Source organism: Lipotes vexillifer, unplaced genomic scaffold, assembly GCF_000442215.2.
Source record: "Lipotes vexillifer unplaced genomic scaffold, Lipotes_vexillifer_v1.1 scaffold335, whole genome shotgun sequence".
Classification (NCBI taxonomy): Eukaryota; Metazoa; Chordata; class Mammalia; order Artiodactyla; family Lipotidae; genus Lipotes; species Lipotes vexillifer.
Window position 1 is genome coordinate 194,274 of NW_006781329.1, and position 20,730 is coordinate 215,003.

Below are 20,730 nucleotides of genomic sequence, written 5' to 3' on the forward strand. Positions count from 1 at the left end.
TGCTATCTTTTCCTCTAAGACTCAGCTCAGCCCTCCCTCCTTAGGAAGGAGCCCTAAGTGAGCCCTCCCTCCTTAGGAAGCCTTCCCTGACTCACTAAACACTGACAGAGAATAGGTGGTCCTCCTTGTCTCATTATCTCCTGTGTCCACCTCTGTCACTGCAATTCCACGGGCAATGATATCTGCCTCATTTTTATGTCTCTAGCATTTAGCACATAATAAACAGCACAGATGTAGGACCCATGGCAAGGTATTTAATTTCCTTAAGACTCAGCTTCCTCATCTCTATCATTGGAGTAATGATACCATCTCATAGAGTTTTTGAGGGAATTAGAAGAAATAACACTTTTAAAGCACCTAGCATGCTGCCTGACACATGTATGATATAAACCTTTGAAAGTCAGATATGATGATGATGATGATGATGATGATGATGAAGTTATGAACAAATGAGTGTAAAACAAGTAATTTACTCAGTTAATTTTAGGAACACATCTGTTGATTAAATGCAGGTGTACCTGGGAATAGAGGTTCTCCACCTAGCTGAGAAGACACACCTACTGAAATAAACTTTTTTCAGCTATTGTGAGCAGTACCAATTTTATTTCCTGTCCTCAGATACAGTGAAAGTAGGTTTTAAAAGGCCCAAATGCTACATGTTCATCTATTTTCACCGTAGTAGTTCTCTGGCTCAGACACCCACAATCTTCAGTTGTCAACTTCACAATATACTGGAGAGGGCAGTCCAATCCCCAGTTTCCCTGAGCCCACCATAGGATGCCTAGAAGCTCACACACACTGGTTTGTCTGAAAAGGTCAGAACATGGATAACCTGGGGTGGTGAGAACTGACTATGTGTCCCTGGGTTCACTCTTCATTTATTCATCCATCTATCCATCCCTCAACTACTGATTGAACAAATGACATTTGCTGCCACTATATACATTTAGGTTTATTAAGTGAACTCAAGGGGACTATGGTCCCCCACTTGAGGGGAAATTGAAAAATAAGTCATCGCCCTCAGGCAACTTAGAAACAAGTCAGTACTGAGGTACAATGCTCAGTGGTGCTGAGAAGGCTTACCCAAGGAGACGGACTAGGTAGGATTTTAAAAAATTAAAGAGAAACACCAAAGCACAGACAACAAAAGAGAAAATAGATAAACTGAACAATATCAAAATGATAAACTTTTATGCATCAAACAATACTATCCACAGAGTGAAAAGGCAACTCACAGGATGGGAGAAAATATTTTCAAATCATATATCTGATAAGAGATTGATATCCAGAATATATAAAGAACTCCTACAAATCAACAATATTTTAAAATATGATTTAAAAATGGGCAAAGGACCTGAAAAGAACTTTCTTTGAAAAAGATGCACAAATGGCCAATAAGCACATGAAAAGATGCTCAACATCACTCATCATTAGGGAAATGAAAATCAAAATCACAATGAGAGGGGACTTCCCTGGTGGCGCAGTGGTTAAGAATCCGCCTGCCAATGCAGGGGACACGGGTTCGAGCCCTGGTCCGGGAAGATCCCACATGCCGCGGAGCAACTAAGCCCGTGCGCCACAACTACTGAGCCTGCATTCTAGAGCCCGCAAGCCACAACTACTGAGCCCATGCGCTACAACTACTGAAGCCCGTGCACCTAGAGCCTGTGCTCCGCAATGAGAGAAGCCACCGCAATCAGAAGCCTGTGCATCGCAACGAAGAGTAGTCCCCACTCACCGCAACTAGAGAAAGCCCACGCGCAGCAACGAAAACCCAACACTGCCAAAAATAAATAAATAATAAAATAAATTAATTTTTAAAAAATCACAATGAGATACCACTTCATACCCATTAGGAAGGCTTTTATCAAAAAAAAAAGAAAAGAAGTGTTCAGGAAGATATGGAAAAATTGAAACTACCGTACACTGTTGGTTGGAATATAAAATGGTGTGGCTGCCATGGAAAACAATATGGCCATCCCTCAAAAAGTTAGAAATAGATTACCATATGATCCAGCAATTCCATTTCTGGTTATATACCTCAAACAATTGAAATCAGAGGCTCAAACAGATATGTGTATACCCATGTTCATAGCAGCATTATTCTCAATAGCTGAAATGTGGAAGCAACCCAAGTGTCCAAGTCATCTATGGGGAATGCGTAAACAAAATGTGGTATATACATACAATGAAATATTATTCAGCCTTAAAAAGGAAGGAAATTTAGACACGTGCTACAACATGTATGAACCTTGGGGACATTAAGTGAGATAAGTCAATCACAAGAGGACAAATACAGTATCAATTCCATCTACATGAGGTGCTTAGAGTAGTCAAATTCCTAAAGACAGAAAGTAGAATGGTAGTTGCCAGTGGCTTGGGGGAGGGAAGAATGGGGAGTTATTATTTAATAGGTATGGAGTTTTAGTTTGTGAAGATGAAAAATGGAGATAGATGGTGGTGACGATTGCACAACAATGTGAATGTACTTAATACCACTGAACTGTACACTGAAATAATGGTTTAAATAGTAAATTTTATGCTATAAAATATAATATGAATTTTATGTTGTTGTAGTATATTTTACCACAATTTTTTTAAAGTGATTCCTATATTTGGGGTATGTTTCTGACATCACGGGTTGGCGCACTCAACTCCATTTGTTTTGGCGGTTTTTTTGTTTTCTGTTTTTTTGGACCGCGCCACATGTGGGATCTTAGTTCCCCAACAGGGATTGAACCCGTGCCCCATGCAGTGGAAGCACGGAGTCTTAACCACTGGACCACCAGGGAAGTCCCTATTTTACCACAGTTTTTTAAAGAAACCTTTGTGCACTGTTGGTAGGGATGTAAATTCGTGCAGCCACTATTAAAAAAAGAAAAAAAAATCAGCATGGAGTTTCCTCAAAAAATTTAAAACAGAACTGTCACATGATCTAGCAATTCCACTTCTGGATATTTACCCTAAGGAAACAAAATCCCTATCTTGAAAAGATATTTGTACCCTTGTGTTCACTGTAGCATTATTTACAATAGCGAAGACAGGGAAAAAATTGTGTCCATCTGCAGACAAACGGATAAAGAAGATGTGGTACATATACAATAGGGTATTATTAAGCCATAATAAAGAAGGAAATCCTGCATCTGCAGCAACATGGATGGAGCTTGAGGACATTATGCTAAGTGAAATAAGTCAGGGAAAGACAGATACTGTATTACCTCACTTATATGTAGAATCTGAAAAAAAGCAAACTCATAGATATAGAGATCAGATTTGTGGTTACTAGAGGCAGGGGGTGGGGGAGTGGAGAACTGGATGAAGGTGGTCAAAGGTACAAACTTCTAGTTATAAGATAAATAAGTCCTGGAGATGTCACGTACAGCATGATGACTATAGTTAACACTACCATACTTACCATATCTGTAAGTTGCTAAGAGAGTAGACCTTAAAAGTTCTCATCACTGTGTACAGTGATGGATGTTAACCAAACTTATTCTGGTAATCATCTCACAACATACATATATCAAATCATAATGTGGTACACTTAAAACTGATACAGTGGCATATGTCAATTTTATCTCAATTTTTTAAAAGATAAAGAAAAATAGAATTACCAGGGCTGGTGGTTGGGGGGAATGGCGGATGTTGGTCAAGGAGTACAAACTTCCACTTACAGAATGAATAAGTCCTGGGGATGTAATGTACAGCATAGTGACTATAGTTAACGATACTGTACCAAGTACTTGAAAGTTGCTCAGAAACTAGATCTTAAATGTTCTCACCACCAAAAAGAAATGGTAATTATGTGACATGATGCAGGTGTTAGCTATCACTATAGTGATAATCATCTTGCAAAATATGTGTATCAAATTAACAAGTTTATATACCTTAAACTTATACAACATTATAGGTCAATTATATCACAGTAAAGCTGGAGAAACAAACAAATTAATAATAGATTTCCCCAGGGGGTGGAAGGAGTAAAAAGGGAAAGGGAGGTGATTGGGTCATTGGGGTTAATTCCTTGACATCCAGCCCACCACTCCCTACTGTGAAGCCAGAACATGCTGTGGAGAACCATCCCCAACTCCGGAGATGGGCTTTGGTTAGTCTCAGACAAACAATATCATCCTATCCTCAGGGGTGGGCAGGATGAAGCCAAGGAGATAAAAGAAAAGTTTGCCAAGTTTTTGGAAAGAGATTCTATTTCCCAACCTTTTCCTCCTCGGCTAAAGGATGACATTCAACACCAATTGTTACTGACACATTCTGTGACTGCATGGAGAACAAGGCTTAGGATGAAGCCAAGCTGTGGCCAACAGAGCCAAGAGACCAAAAATCCTGGGTCTTTGATCACATGATCGAGCCACTGAGATTCAACAACCCCAAACCCACCCTTCTCTAGATTTCTTTCTTGAGCCACTAAACTTGCCTATTCTTCAAGTCAACTTTCTGTGACTTGCAGCTGAAAGGGTATTAAGTGATACCAGAAGATATCTAGGGAGCACGAGAGCAAGAGACACGGTCTGGAGGTCAGATGAAGCTTACATACCCAGGACAGCAAGAAAACCTATGCGACCAGAGTGAAATTAATGAGAGACTATGTCAAGAGGCTAAGTGAAACAAGCCAGAGAAAGATTATACCGCATGATCTCACTTATATGTGGAATCTAAGAAAAACAAACCGAACTCGTAGATACAGAGAACAGATTGGTGATTGCCAGAGTAGGGGGTGAGGGAGAGGGGCGTCAAATGGTACACACTTCTAGTTATAAGATAAATAAGTCCTGGAGATGTCATGTACAGCATGGTGACTATAGTTAATAATACCACATTGCATATTTGAAAGTTGCTAAGAGAAAATCTCAAAAGTTCTCGTCATGCAAAAAGAAACTGTAACTATGTATGGGGATGGATGTTAACTTACTGTGGTGATCATTTCACAATATACATATATATGAATACAATGCTATATATCAATTATATCTCAGTTTTTTAAAATATATTAACAGTGAAGGAAAAAGAAATTGATTTTTAGAAAACCTTCCTGAACAGCTCTAGCCCACAGAGCTCTCTGCTGTCTCAGGCCGTCGGCCCCCTTGATTTGGCACTTGAGCACTTGCTGTCTTGCAGTGACATTCCTAGCATTGTCTAGTTCTGTTCTCTAGTTCTTTCCTCTTCACAGTATTTTTCTTTCTGTTAAATGTCTTGTGTGTACGTCTTGCTCCCTTATCTATGTTGTGGGGATCATGTATTATTTACGTGCTTGATAAAAATATTTTCTGGATGATCAGCCAGTGTCCATCATGATCATGATAATGGCAAGGACAGATGAATGAATACATGAACCTGGAAATGATGATCTTGCATTGTAGATGGAGCCTTAGGCTAAGGACATGCATTTTTAAATAGAATTTTGTAGTTCATTTTATTTCATTTTATTTTATTTTTTTGCCCGCACCACGCAGCATGTGGGATCTTAGTTACCTGACCAGGGATAGAACCCCTGTCCCCTGAATTGGAAGTGTAGAGTCCTAACCACTGGACCTGCATTTTTCATTCACTCTTGCTGCTAGCAAGTTCTGCGACTTTAGAAAATATATTCAACTTCTCTGAATGATTTTTTTACACCATCTGTTGAAATGGTGCTAAAAATATTATCTCTTCTGGATAAGTGAGAATTAAGAGAGAAATATGTGCCAAAATGCCTGGAAATAAGGTCTGGGAGAGGCTGTGAAGAGATTGAGGGAATCACCCCTTCCAAGAAAGCATGAGAAGAAAGAAAAGTATGTAATAATATAAAGTGAATTATTCCAAGGCCTGGCATAATGCCAGACACAAAGTAGCAACTCAATAAATGTCTTTCATGTGTTCATGCATCATTCATTCATCCAACAAATGTGCATTTCCCGTTGCAGCGATGAATCCCTGAGTGCCCTAGTAAAGGAATCATCTGCTTCAGGGATTGGTCACGTCCTGCTGCCCTGATTTTTGCTCATGTTTAAGTTAAGAGGTGTGCTATGCTCTTCCAGGACAGCGCCTACTCCACTCCCCTCCTTCCTGACTCAGCAAAGCCTTCTTGAAGCTGGAATTTATAGGTCCTTTGAGGACAGTTAATGAACTGAGGAATTCACCCACTAGCACAGGGTAAGGGCCTCAAACAGCCTCCAAGTTCCCCAGCCACAGTCTCTTCCGACGCCTCCACCAGCAACACCTGCTTGGCCCAAAAAGTTCAATGTTGAGGTGGGACAGAAAATAAGTAAGGAATTATCTGGATCATTCAGGCAACAATGAACAGTCTTCCTTTGACTAGCTTGAGCCTAACAGAAATCAAGGCATGTGAATCCCACCCCATCCCCCCTTCTCTCTGGAGTGATCAGAATCATTTTCTGAGCACTCTGCTTCTCTATTCAGCTCAGTCCTGGAGAACGGTTTCTATCCCGGTCTCTACTGCTAGTGAGAAGTGTAAATTGAAGCAATTATCTGGATTGTTCAAGGAAAAGAAGGCTCAGAAATCCTTCTGCCTGAGTGATCTAGGTAATTGCTTCAATTTTCACATCAGCTCCCCATCTTCGGCAGTCACTGGGAAAGTCATTTAACTCAAACCCTGGGGTCTGCAGGTTCCTGTGTGGGTTTAATCATTTCTGATGGTCTGGGCCCAGCTCCATTCCTATAAGTACAAAAAATATCTGGCCCTAGTGAAGATTAAAAACCAAATGAACAGGTGAAAATGTTTTTTAAAGTGTCGAAAAATCCCTTTAAAACTTGCACAAAAAAAAAAACTTGCAAAAATAGCCTATTGCCATGGAATGGAAAATCGGGGTGTCTTTTAAAATTTAGCACCTCAGGAGGCCCAGATAACCCAGCTCAGTGGGGAAGAAGCAAAGACCATCACTTCCTTTTAACATGACATTAGCTGATCTGAAGGAGAAAAGCCTGTTCTCTCTAGGGGAGCTGACACATCAACTGAGATTCATTTTACTAGATTAAATCTTTAGAAATCTTTAGTATTAATTCTTGCAGAAAAAAATCCAGGGCTCTGGACAAATACAATGGAGAACCACTGAGTCTAAGGAGGGAGAGCAGAGGAGAGAGAAAAGCCAAATTCTTGTGTCCCGGAGGTAGAGGTAGGGGCCCACCTGTGAATGAGCTCTGGCAACCAGGTACCAGGCACCAGGCCCGGTTAGGAGTTGAGATGCAGGAGGTGAGAGGCATGGGCACCTCTGCCCTTCCCCGGGCTGAGAGCACAACCCTAGTGTGACCTGAATGTCAACGACTCCCTCATCTTTCAGCAACTATGCCTAACTTCATTCAGGCCCGACTTGGAGACAGAATTCAACATTGTTAGTTCCTCTAAAAATCCACTCTCAGGAAAGCTTAGGAACTAATGTAAACTTGGCTAAAAATGTAACAGGAATCCCAGATAAGGGATTTCTATTGCACACCCCACAGTGAACTATTTAAAAATCACTACTAGACAGACTTCATGTCTCCAAATTCCCATCTCCATCATGCACCACAGAGGGTCCTTTTCCATCCCAACACCCTATGTGACTCCTCTCTCCAGGTCCTGACATTTCCTGTTCTTCCCTGATGCAGAGTCAGTCTGTGGTGTTCCACTTGTGTCCCAGGCTTGCAGCCTCTAACTTATCACTGTGCACAGCAAAACACAGGGGGCTCCTCTAGTCAGCAGCTCCATCCTCCTCAGACATTGTGGGAAAGAAGAATAAATAAAAACACGTTTCCTATTGCCCACAGTGGAGAAATACAGCAGCATCCTTGGCAAATCAATTCATTGTAAATATGTTAAATAAAGACTGTGAATTCCAAGGTTGATGTGGTTCCCTACAGAGATTCTCCTTTACTTTTTGAAACAGTAAATAAGACGAGGTTTTCTCCAACAGAGGTCAGAGAAAAGTACACAAAGACTAGAGCATTTTTTTTTCAGCAATGGTATTAGTTATCTACTGCTGCGTAACAAATTACCCCCACATTTAGTGGCTTAAAACAACATTTGTTATTTCATAATGGGTCAGGAATTGGGCATCACTTAGCTGAGTCCTGTGGCCCAAGTTTCCTCTCTCATGCAGCCAGGGCTGCAACCATCTCAAGGCTCAGAATGGGGAAGGATCCATTTCCTGCTCAGCCTTGTGTTTTCTGGCAGGATCCCATTCCTCACTGGTTGTTGGCCAGAGGCTACCCTCAGTTCTTTGTCATGTGAGCCTCTTAAGAGCAGTAGACATCATCAGAGCAAGTGAGAGAGAGGAAACAAGACTGAAATGACAGTCTTTCATAGCTTAATCGCATCCAATCATTTTTCCATACTTCCTCGATTAGAAGTAAGTCACTAGGTCCTGCATGCTTTCAAAAGGAGGGAATTACACTTAAGTGTGAATATCAGGGGGCATGGATCATTGGGGACCATCTTAGAAGGCTGCCTGTCACAACAATAAATGAATCAACTGTCACTTATTTGTCACTTACACTGAAACAGGGCAGAGAGTAGAGTCAAGGAATACAACTTTGGGGCTTCCCTGGTGGCGCAGTGGTTGAGAGTCCGCCTGCCGATGCAGGGGACACGGGTTCGTGCCCCGGTCCGGGAAGATCCCACATGCCGTGGAGCGGCTGGGCCCGTGAGCCATGGCCGCTGAGCCTGCGCGTCCAGAGCCTGTGCTCCGCAACGGGAGAGGCCACAACAGTGAGAGGCCCGTGTACCGCAAAAAAAAAAAAAGGAGTACAACTTTGGAAAGAGACCCTTCTCTCAAAGAGCTTCAGTCTAATTGGGAGACAAGATATAAAGAGATTAAAAGAGAAATAGTCATTCTAAACAAACAACAAAAAAACCATTAAGATGGCTACTATCAAAGGAAAAAAGAAACATATTAAACCTCATAAAAATATAAAATCTTATACATCAAAAATCATATGCAATAATAAAATAACACAACCTGCTAAGGAAGGTTTTTGCAACATATATGACAAAGAGTCGATATCTTTAATAAAGAATTCTTACAAATCAATATGACAGTTGTAATGCACAATAGAAAAACTAGCCGAGAGCATAAAAACTCAATAAACAAAAGAATTACAAATTACCCTAAATACATGAAAAACTATTCAGCCTTATTAGTAACCAAAGGAATGCCTACTAAACTGGCAACGATTACAAAGAATGATAACACCCAATGCTGTAATGCATACAAAGAAGGCAACCTTCTCTTATCCTACTGGCAGGAGGGTAGATATGTATAATTTTTTTGGGAGGGCAACATAAATCAAACACTGAAATGTGTACAGAGGTAGACTTCCTACTGAAAGTGACAGAAATACCAGGCATGCAAGCACTTGTACCTTCAGGGAACCAGAAGTGCAAACCTGAATGGATACATCTGGGGACTAAAATTGGAAAAGTGTGTTTATGCCAGATTACTGAGAGCCTTGGATCACAGGTGGTGGTGTCTGGGTGGCATTCAGCTGACAGTGGGAAATCACTGGAAGTTTTCAAGTGGGGAGTGATCAGATGAAAGAAGAGTTCCAAGCCCAGTTAGAAACACCAGAGAGATACAAATCCAGGGATAGAATGGGAGAGACTCATCACTCTCTCCATGCGCTCTCTGTTCCTCCCCCTTTGGTTTCACTGTATAGCAGAGCCAAACAGATAGCCCTTCTTACGGAATGGAGATTGTATGGATAGTTTCAGCCTTTGGGTCTCATTTGCAGTGGCCTGAAATAACAACTGTAGATTATGTCTCTCCAGTCTATGAATCTCTGGACAGTTCTGCTGACTTGGCTGGGCTCTCTCCCATTTTGGGGGCTCAGCTGGCTGTCAGTGTGTTCTAAGATGGTCGAGGCTTCCTTCCACTTCTCTCCATCACCCCAGGAAGCCAGAGCAGGCATGTTCTCATGGTGAGGTATCGTGAGCAAGCCCAGCTATGTAAGAGATTAGGTGCAAATGTGCGTGTACTTTTCAAGCCTCTGCTTGCCTCACACTTCAAGTCAAGCCACATGACTGAGACCAGAGACAGAGTGAGAGAGGACTGCAAAGCTGCAGGGCAAGGCTGTAAATACAGACTGAATCGTGTCCCCCTAAATTCATATATTGAAACCTTAACCTCCAATGTGACAATATCTGGAGATAGGGTCTTTGGGAAGGTAATTAAGGTTAAATGAGGTTATAAGAGTGGGGTCCTAATCTGATAGGACTGTGGCCTTGTAAGAAGAGGAAGAGAGAAATCTCTCTCTCTCTCTAACATGTGATGACACAGTGACCATCTGCAGCCAGAAAGAGAGCTCTGACCACAACCGGACCCTGATGGAACCTTGATCTTAGACACCCCCCAGCCTCCAGAACTGTGAGAAAGTCAGTTTCTGTTGTTTAAGCCCCCAAGTCTGTGGCGTTTGGTTATGGCAGCCCGAGCTGACTAAGGTATGGACACACGGAGGCCATTTACTACTACGACGAGGGAGGGAAGGAGACAGGAAGCAGGGACGAAGGGAGGGAAGGAGGGAGGGAAGTTTACTTATTTTTAAATATGTGTATAGTTGAAAAAATGAATATATTCCACTCCTTTTCATCTGAAAGTGCGTCATGCACTCTGTGCCTATCTGCAGTCTCCATCTGTGAGCAGAATGCAGTCAGAAGGTAAGGAGGATCAGAACCAGAGAGAGAGAGAGAAGCGCCCTGAGACTGGCTCACTTTATTCCAAAAAGAAATAGAAATGGTTTGGGGATTTTCCATGCGTGGGACAAAACAAATTGCTGTGTGAAAGGTTCTCATTCTGCCTGGAGGACTCTCATCACAGCCTACTCTCTTCCTATTTTCAAAATGTCAAGTAAGCCTGAGGAATCAACTTAAAAAACAAAAGACAGGGCTTCCCTGGTGGCGCAGTGGTTGAGAGTCTGCCTGCCGATGCAGGGGACGCGGGTTCGTGTCCCAGCCCGGGAAGATCCCACATGCCGCGAAGCGGCTGGGCCCGTGAGCCATGGCCGCTGAGCCTGCACGTCCGGAGCCTGTGCTCCGCAACGGGAGAGGCCACAACAGTGAGAGGCCTGCGTACTGCAAAAACAAAATAAAAAAGACATTTTCCTATTTAAAAGAGTTGGAGGGACTCCCCTGTGGTTATGAAGCCTTCCAATGAGGGGGTGGCAGGTGAGGGTTCCATCCCTGGTTGGGGAGCTAAGATCCTACATGCCTCAGGGTCAAGAAATCAAAACATGAAACAAAAGCAATACTGTAACAAATTCAAGAAAGACTTTAAAAATGGTCCACATCAAAAAAAAAAAAAAAAAAAAAAAATCTAAAAAATAAATAAATAATTAAAAGAGTGAGGACGCCTATAGGCCTCCCTGCCCTAAAATATAAATAAAAATTGGCCTTAACTAGCAAATCTACCTTAATATACTTTTGGGTTTTTTTTTTTTTTTTTTGGCCACACCATGAGGCATGCAGAACTTCCCCACTCAGGGATTGACCCCACACCCCCTGCAGTGGAAGGCGAAGTCTTAACCACTGGACCACCAGGGAAGTCCTATCGTAATATACTTTTGGTTGAGTTATTGGAATATCCTAATCAAAGGAAAATATTTATTCCCTCATTTAATGAGATTGATCACAAGACTCTGTCCTAGGAAACGATACCATGTAACTCTAAGAACGCTTTCAACTCAAAAATAACATTTATATTCTTGCTACCACAGGAGCTACTAAGATAAGCAAGGCATGGTGCCTGCCTCCCTGGAGTTTGCCATCTAGGAGAGAAACAGAGACCTGGAAAATGACTGAATTGGGGGCTTCAGAGGAGTGGAATTGCAGTGTTCACAGAGTAAAGCCATGTCCCTGTGGGAGAGGCATGGGGTCTCCACTGACAGCACCCCCAGGAGGGAGGCAGGCCTCAGGCAGGTTGGAGAAAGCTCCAGCTTCTCGCTGGGTCTCTCTGTTTGGAATCTTGGACATCAAGGGGTCCAGTGGTGGTAGGGCTCGAGATAGCAGGGCTGCACGAATGCAAGCTCCTGTGTATAACCCACTCCCCTTCCTCCATGTTCAGGCATTAGGAGTGAGGGAAAGGGGGCTGAGGAGCAGGTATTGCTTCTCTCCCACCAGGGGGGCCAACTCACCGTGTACCTCGGTGACACAGGGAAGGTCCTTCCTGGCTTCCTCATCCCTGGACACTGGCAGGGTGGCTTCCAGAAATGCAGTCTCTGTAGAGATCCCACCACACCTGCTAGCCTGCTTGGACCACCCGGTGCTTGGGTGTAGCCTCTCTGAGGACCACGCTGCCTGCACTCGCTTGTTTTACCACCTCCAGGCAGAAGAAGGTTGTCTCTGGTGGAAATGCTTTGTAGGATGAACAGAGGTGTGTAAGGTGGACAAGGCAGCTTTGTCTTTTTTTTTTTTAATATTTATTTATTTGGTTGCACAGCATCTTAGTTGCAGCAGGTGGGCTCCTAAGTTGCAGCACATGGGCTCCTTAGTTGCAGTTCCAGGGCTCCTTAGTTGTGGCATGTGAACTTTTAGTTGCAGCATGCATGTGGGATCTAGTTCCCTGACCAGGGATCAAACCCGGGCCCACTGCATTGGGAGCATGGAGACTTATCCACTGCCACCAGGGAAGTCCAAGGCAGTTGTGTCTTGATTTGGGCTCCCCAGAAGCAAAGCCTGAGATGGGTAGTCCCATGGCAGTTGTTTCTGAAAGAGTGAGGGGAGCAGGGGAGTGAGGCATGGTGAGGCCGCAGGAGACCAGCTCCAGCCTGGCCCCACCAGGAAACTCTGGCATATAACTGCACCCCTTTGAGGAAGGGGGTAGCCTTTTGTACCCCCGTGTCGGTCAGTCACTGGATGTGTGGGGTTCTCTCTCAGGTTAGGAGGAAGGCAACTCTCTAGAGAGGAGCTGACACTCCCAGTGCTGGGAGAGGGGAGCACAAGCTGGTAGAGGGGGTCTGGGTGGGGCACAATGGCATCCACAATGGGCGGACGTGCTCAGCAGAGAGAAGGACCTGTGTGTGTCAAGAGTATATTGTGGGGGACTTCCCTGGAGGTCCAGTGGTTAGGAGTCAGCACTTTCACTGCTGAGGGCCAAGGTTCAATCCCTGGGTGGGGAACTAAGATCCCGCAAGCCGTGCAGCATGGCCAAAAATTCCCCAAACAAACAAAAATTATGTTGCATTCAGAGCCCAGTTCTGCTGGTGTGTAAGTGATGAGGATATAAGTGAGCACGGAGTGAGATGATGCAGGTGAAAATACAGTCCACCTGTAAGGTGCCAGCTAAATGTCCCATGTCTCACAGGGTTGGTGTGAAGACCAGATGGTGCACAACAGACAAAATGTCACTCTAGAAACTAGAAAAGCTCTACACAAGGGCAAATTATTTAAGATATGTTTTTGATGGGCGTCCCTGGTGGCGCAGTGGTTGAGAGTCCGCCTGCCGATGCAGGGGACACGGGTTCGTGCCCTGGTCCGGGAGGATCCCACATGCCGCGGAGCGGCTGGGCCCGTGAGCCATGGCCGCTGAGCCTGTGCGTCCGGAGTCTGTGCTCCGCAACGGGAGAGGCCACAGCAGTGAGAGGCCCGCGTACCGCAAAAAAAAAAAGATATGTTTTTGATAGTCATAAATCCATGCAAGAGGATTATGGATTATGAACTATATTCCAGGCACTGTGCTGGGCACTAGGGATTTGGCAGGAACAAATACAGCCTTGGTGCATGGCTTCATGGAGCTTATGGTCTAGTGAGGGCAACAGACTTCACAGTCACACAAATACCTATTGAATTGCAATCGTGGCAAGTACTTTGGAAAGAAAAGTGCAGGATGTGTGGTGGTATTGGCTGGAGGGCTGGGGCGATCAGGGCAGGGCTCCCGCAGCAGGTGCCATTTAAACAAAGATGGGAGGAAGGATTGGGAATACAATGTGTGGAAGACATGAGGGGGAAGGATGCTGGTGGCTCTGGAGCAGTCAGACAAGCAATGGGGCTGGATAGTTCAGGGACTGAAGACTGAACCACAGAGATCTGATTTTTTAAAATTAGATAGATTGATAGGTGGATGGATCCATAGATAAATGGATGGATGGATAAAGATGGAATAGAATCTCTCTATCTATATGTCTATCTCTGCTAATGCTGTCATAAACTGAGACTTGTGATTCATTCCCTTCCTCTTACCCCTTTTAGATGACCAGACATATGTTTTCAATCGATAACCAACATCTGTTACAGATTGTCACCATCAGGTAGAGTACGAGATTTCAGGTAGGATGTGTTTATTTAATTGCTCACCCACATCACTAAGTCCAGTAAATTCTTTGTCTAAAATATCACGCCCGTATATCCTTCCTTATACGTCCCTAGCAACTATCCTAGACTAAGGTATAATGACGTCACACCTAAATTACTGCAGGAGCTTCTTAACTGCTCGCTCTGCACCATATACTCTGATCTCATATTTATCCTTCCAATAGCCCCGTCTAAAACTTAATCCCATTCTTACTATTCCATAAATTACACTCAGTGTGGTAAGGCAACAAACAGAAATGGGAGTCATAGCTGTAGAAAAAGGGGAAGCAAAATTATACACAATCTCAGGAAAGATGTTCACGACCACCACCACCTCCAAATAGTAAGAGTTAGCTAAAAAGCTAATTGACCTAATATGTAAGGTCAGTAAAGTGGCCAGATGAAAAAGAACTGGATGAAATCACCCGTTTTTTCTTTGCATCAGGAATATACAGCTTCGTAACGAAGATGGAATGCCATTAACAAGAGCTCAGGATTTCATGTAGAGGCGGAAAGAAACAGACCCTTTCCTTATGTGGACAGTAAATTGAGAAGGTTCCAGGCTCTGGAGCTGGACCGCATGGCCTTCGATCCCAGCTCCACTTCTTCAGAGCTGAGTGATCTGGGGCACACTACCTAACCTACTATGCCTCAGTTTTCTCATCCGTAAAATAGGGATGATAATCGTACTACCTCAAAGGTTACTATGAGGATTAATAAAGTAATACAAATCAAGTATTATGTGTTAGAGCAATGCCTCGCATAGAATAAGCACTATAGAAGTATTTGCTATTATTGTTTTTATTTTTAGCTCTCAGCTACCTGTCACCTGCCCTGAGGTTCTGCCTTAAGCCCTGAGTCTCACAAATTCTTCTTTGAAAACAGTTCTGTTATTGCCTAACCTCCATCCCTTTGATTAATATAGGGGTTCAGTGCAAGTCCAAGACCCAGGTACCATGCTAGCTCTTCCATCATTATTGTCCCCCTTTATTTATCTATTTATTTAAGTTTATTTGTTTATTTATGGCTGCGTTGGGTCTTCGTTGCTGCGCACAGGCTTTCTCTAGTTGCGGCAAGCGGGGGCTACTCTTCTTTGTGGTGTGCAGGTTTCTCATTGCGCTGGCTTCCCTTGTTGCAGAGTACGGGCTCTACACACATGGGTTTCAGTAGCTGTGGCACGTGGGCTCAGTAGTTGTAGCTCACGGGCTCTAGAGTGCAGGCTCAGTGGTTGTGGCACGTGGGCTTAGTTGCTCCGCGGCATGTGGGATTTTCCCGGACCAGGGCTCAAACACGTGTCCCTGCATTAGCAGGCAGATTCTTAACCACTGAGCCACCAGGGAAGCCCTGTCCCCTTTTAACTTAAGGGCATTTTCTCCCAAAGCAATCAAGTTTGTAGAGAGAGATACTACTCAGCATTCAGTAAGGATGACATTTTACTATCTTAAATGCTAAGTTTAGTTCCTGGGAACTAGTCTCAAACATCTTCATTTACAAGAGGATCTTTGCTTTACATTTGCATTTATAAAATTTCCATTTGAATGTAATTCTAGGTTCAAAATAATTACCTTGACAAGGCAGTTGGGTTTTTTTTAAAGATTTTTTTATGTGGACCAATTTTTTTTTTTTTTTTTTTTTTGCGGTACGCAGGCCTCTCACTGTTGTGGCCTCTCCCACTGCGGACCACAGGCTCCGGACACACAGGCTCAGCGGCCATGGCTCAGCGGCCATGGCTCACGGGCCCAGCCGCTCCCGCGGCATGTGGGATCCTCTCGGACCGGGGCACGAACCCGTGTCCCCTGCATCGGCAGGTGGACTCTCAACTACTGCACCACCAGGGAAGCCCTATGTGGACCATTTTTAAAGCCTTTATTGAATTTGTTACAATATTGCTTCTGTTTTATGTTTTGGTTTTCTGGTCCCGAGGCATGTGGGATCTTAGCTCCCCGACCAGGGATGGAACCTGCACTCCCTGAACTGGAAGGTGAAGTCTTAACCACTGGACCACCAGGGAAGTCCCCTACAAGGCAGCTTTTAAATGACAAAAGCTGTTTGTTTTTTATCCTCTTTGATATTGTTTCAGAAAGTATTAGGATCCAGGTCTCAGCTTGGGCATGCCAGATACAGACATCCACTACCTTCATATTCCAAAGGCTTTAAGATAATGTTATGGCTGCATCTGGATAGTTTGGCCACTGGAATGTGAAGATGACAAGGGACCGAAGGTATCTGTTACATGTAGGCACCAAAGCATGCTGCAGGGCCCCCAAGCTAAGGGGAGTGAAATAGATTATTTCACTGGTGTTATTTTACTGTCTTATTTATTTCTCCTTTGTTATTCAGAGCTTTCAATAATCTTTAAAGAATATCTTCTAGCCTGTTCTCAGCTGTGCCAAATGGAATTAAGGGAATAGTTGAGTGTTGTCTGTCCTCATACTTGGGTTGAACCCTCAAAAGTAAAGCAGTGGTCCCCGAAGCTAGCCAATAGGTAGTAGGGAGAAAGCCCCAGGAGAGAAGTGAATCTCAGGGCAAGGATGAGGGCTTTGAGGTCCAGCCAGCACTCCTCACTTGTTGGTTCCTCCCCCATGGCCAGCCTTGGATGATCTGGACTAGATTTTATTAGGCTAGCCATTTGGTTCCTTTCAGCATAAAACTAAGTACTATTAATACAAGGAGAAACGTTATATCATGTATCATGCCACAGGGAGTTAGAGGCAAGTGCTATGAGAATTCAAAGGAAAGAGAGACCATTTCTAGCTGTCAAGGGGTCAAGCATGACTTAGAAGAGGTGACATTTGAAAAAACAGTGGCTTAAACACACAAAGATTTATACTCGTTATAAGAAGGCAATGCAGGACTGATATGGCAGCTCCAGGAAGTAACAAAGGACCCAGGAATCAAAGTAAAAATGTTTTCTATGTTTCTACTCTGCCACCCTCACTGCGTGACTTCCATCCTTAAGATTGCCTCATTGTCCAAGGTGACTGCTAGCACTCCAGCCATCAGGACCATATTCTAGTCAACAAGAAAGGCAAAGGGTCACAATCCTGACTGAACAGCTCCCTTTAAGCAGTTTTCTTCAAGACACAGGCAAAACAGGAATAAAGATACAGACTTACTAGAGAATGGACTTGAGGATATGGGGAGGGGGAAGGGTAAACTGTGACAAAGCGAGAGAGAGGCATGGACATATATACATTACCAAACGTAAGGTAGATAGCTAGTGGGAAGCAGCCACATAGCACAGGGAGATCAGCTCGGTGCTTTGTGACCGCCTGGAGGGGTGGGATAGGGAGGGTGGGAGGGAGGGAGACGCAATCGGGAAGAGATATGGGAACATATGTATATATATAACTGATTCATTTTGTTGTGAAGCTGAAACTAACATACCATTGTAAAGCAATTATACTCCAATAAAGATGTTAAAACAAAACAAAACAAAACAAAACAAAAAAACACAGGCAATACATCCACTTACAGGCCAGAATTCACTTACCGGGCCACACCTAACTGCTATATAGTCTTTTGTCTGGGTGCACTGCTGCCTCAAATAACACTGGGGTTCTGTGCTTGAGGAGGAAGGGGGAAATGGCTATTAAATCTCAACTACAGTCTCTGGCACAGGAATTTTGAAAGTTTCTAAACAAAGTAATGATATCGATCAAAATGCCCCAAAGAAAACCTCCTCTCAGTGGGGCACAGAATGGATTGGATGGGAATTCCACTTCCAGGATGGTAACACGAGGAGCTGAGCGGACCCAGTCCCCAGCAAAACAAGCAAAGCTGGTGAAAACCAGTTTTAAAACAAACATTTGTAATCTCTGGAAATTGTCCTATGGGCATACAACAAATGAAGAAACATTTATTCAAGAAAATATATTAAACTTGATAAGAATAGCAAGTGTCCATGGCACTTGAGCCGTGACTTACTCCCTCCCTTGCCCTACCCATCTCAGCTTGACGGAAGCTCCACTTCAAAGAGGTGTGATCAAGAAGACAGGACTCTCTCCCCTCATCTCCTAATCAATGGTTATCATATTTCCCTAGGAGAGCCAAGCCACCAGCATTTCTCATTCCCTCCAACTCCAAAGTAAAGAGGCTAAATTCCTGATGAGAACTTTACTACCATCCAGCCTTAACCCATAGGATGGAGGTTCTATCCCAGGCTTGACAAACCAAGAACACTGGGGCCTCAATCACCCTCATCACAGTGCTTACTTGTAGGGTAGAGACAAGCCAAGAAGACTAGAGACTACCATACCAGCCATTGCTCAGAGTGGTGGCTGAGAAATTTTGCCCAAGGGAGAGTCAGTCCATAAGAAAAGAGAGCTCCAAGGCTCTCATCAAAAGAACGGACTTTATTTGAAACAGCGTGTGCAGTAGTTCAAGCCTAAGAGTGCTATAGAAAATAACAGGTCCTTCTAATTAAGAGCAATAAGCTAAAACATAGGCTAACGTGTTCACCAGAGAGAACTAGGGAAAGTCACTGCTAAAAACAGCCAACTGGCATCAAAACAAATGTCAAAGACCAGCCTAAAAAAAAGCTAGTCTTGGGAGGGTTCTGAGAAGATGACAGAGTAAGAAGTTCCAGAAATCTGTCTCCCCACCTAGACAAGTGTTGTCTAGCAGAAACTGCCCAGTAAAGCAATTTTGAAGTTCTAGAGTCTATTGACAACCTAACATTCCACCTTAAGATGGTGGGTAGGGCTTCCCTGGTGGCGCAGTGCTTGAGGGTCCGCCTGCCGATGCGGGAGACGCGGGTTCGTGCCCCGTTTCGGGGGGATCCCACGTGCCATGGAGCGGCTGGGCCCGTGAGCCATGGCCGCTGGGCCTGCGTGTCCAGAGCCTGTGCTCCGCAAGTGGGGGAGGCCGCAGCAGTGAGAGGCCCGCATAACGCAAGAAAAAAAAAAAAAAAAAAAAAAAAAAGATGGTGGGTAAAAAAAAAAAAAGAGAAATTAAACCCAAATTTAGCAGAAGGAAAAAAACCAATAAGAATTAGAACAGAGATTTAAAAAAAATAGTGAACAGAAAAGCAGGAGAATCAGTGAAATCATCTGATTGTTGATTCTTCAAAAAGATAAACAAAATTAACAAACCTTTACCTGGACTGACCAAGAAAAACAAAGAGAAGACTCAAAATACTAAAATCATAAATGAAAGAGGGGATATTACTACTGGTATTGTCCCATTTTACAGATGAGGAAACTGAGGCTCAGAGAAGTTAAGGAACATATCCAAGACCACATAGTAGCAACACTGGACTTCAAACCCAGGGCTATTTGATGGAAAGTCTTGGATTTTCCCATTGTATCATGTGATGTGATCTTTTTTTCTTGATACACCAAGTGAGTCCATGGACCAGCAGCATCAGCATCACCTGAGAGTTTTTTCAAAATGCAGACTCTCAGGCCCCACTCAGACCTGCTGAATGCAGAACCTGCATTTTTTTTTTTTTTTTTTTTTTTTTGTGGTACGTGGGCCTCTCACTGTCGTGAACTCTCCCGCCACGGAGCACAGGCTCCGGACACGCAGGCTCAGCGGCCATGGCTCACGTGCCCCGCCGCTCCGCGGCACGTGGGATCCTCCCGGACCAGGGCACGAACCCGTGTCCCTTGCATCGGCAGGCGGACTCTCAACCACTGTGCCACCAGGGAAGCCCAGAACCTGCATTTTAACAAGATCCACAGGTCAAGTCAAATGTACGTTAGAGTACAAGAAGCACTGTTCTGCTTAGTCTTTAAAAGACCTTGACAAGTGTCTGCTCCAAAGTCCAACTGCCTTGCTTTAGAGATGAGGAAACTGAGGGTGAGAGAGGACTAGCGAGGTGCCCAATGTTCCTAACCCGATATTTCTAACAATGTGGACCATCCTGAGGACCCTGGCCAGTATGCTGCTGTGGCCAGAAAAGGCAGTCACATCATGGGAGTTGTCAATCAAGAATGATGCTAAAATTAAAGAAAAAACACTGTTCCATCTGTCACAGCAAAGCAACAGAGGGGCAGCTGCAGCGTCCCAGTCCCTGACCCAGCTCTGGTCCAGGCTCCCTTGTAAGAGCTGTAGTGACGCTTCCCCATACCAGCTGTGAGCCCCTGGATGTTCTCACTTCTTTCTTTGTATCTTCAGGGCCTGCCTATATGCTGTGCACACAGTAGATGCTTAATTCACATCTGCTGACATCACTGATGATAGTGGCTGGGAGAGATTTGCACAAGGAGTGAGGCCCCAACAAGAAGGGATGAGCTGAAGACAAAACCTGCACATTTGCCCGGGGCAGCCCTGCCAGGCTTCCCTCTCCCATTCACCTCCTTTAATATTTATTACAAAGTCTGAAGCTGCTTCAGCAGCTCTTGGGCTTTTCCAAATTCTTTAACCAGCGTGCTAGTGTGCCAGCACTTTACTTTCTTGCATTGACCCCATTTCCCCTTTAATACCATTATTCCTACTGAAACTGCCAAGGCATTTTA